The sequence below is a fragment of the Lipotes vexillifer genome, unplaced genomic scaffold (genome assembly GCF_000442215.2).
Source record: "Lipotes vexillifer unplaced genomic scaffold, Lipotes_vexillifer_v1.1 scaffold394, whole genome shotgun sequence".
Taxonomy (NCBI): domain Eukaryota; kingdom Metazoa; phylum Chordata; class Mammalia; order Artiodactyla; family Lipotidae; genus Lipotes; species Lipotes vexillifer.
Window position 1 is genome coordinate 3,779,008 of NW_006791731.1, and position 228 is coordinate 3,779,235.

Sequence of the window (228 nt, forward strand, 5' to 3'; positions counted from 1 at the left end):
CGGCCTCCCCAACCGCTGCACCTGCTCGGCCCCCAACCCGCTCGCTGGGGACTCCGGAGACGCCGCCACTTCGCAAACTTTTTCACCCCCCTCGAAGGGGAACGCGGAGGGGTAAAAGGGGCAGGAGGTCCCGCCGGGCGCGTGCCGGACCTGTGGTCTCCTAGCTGGGCGCCGCCTCCCCGGAGCCGACCCGGAGGGGCGCGGGCCCCGGCGGCCGCGCTCCGGCTC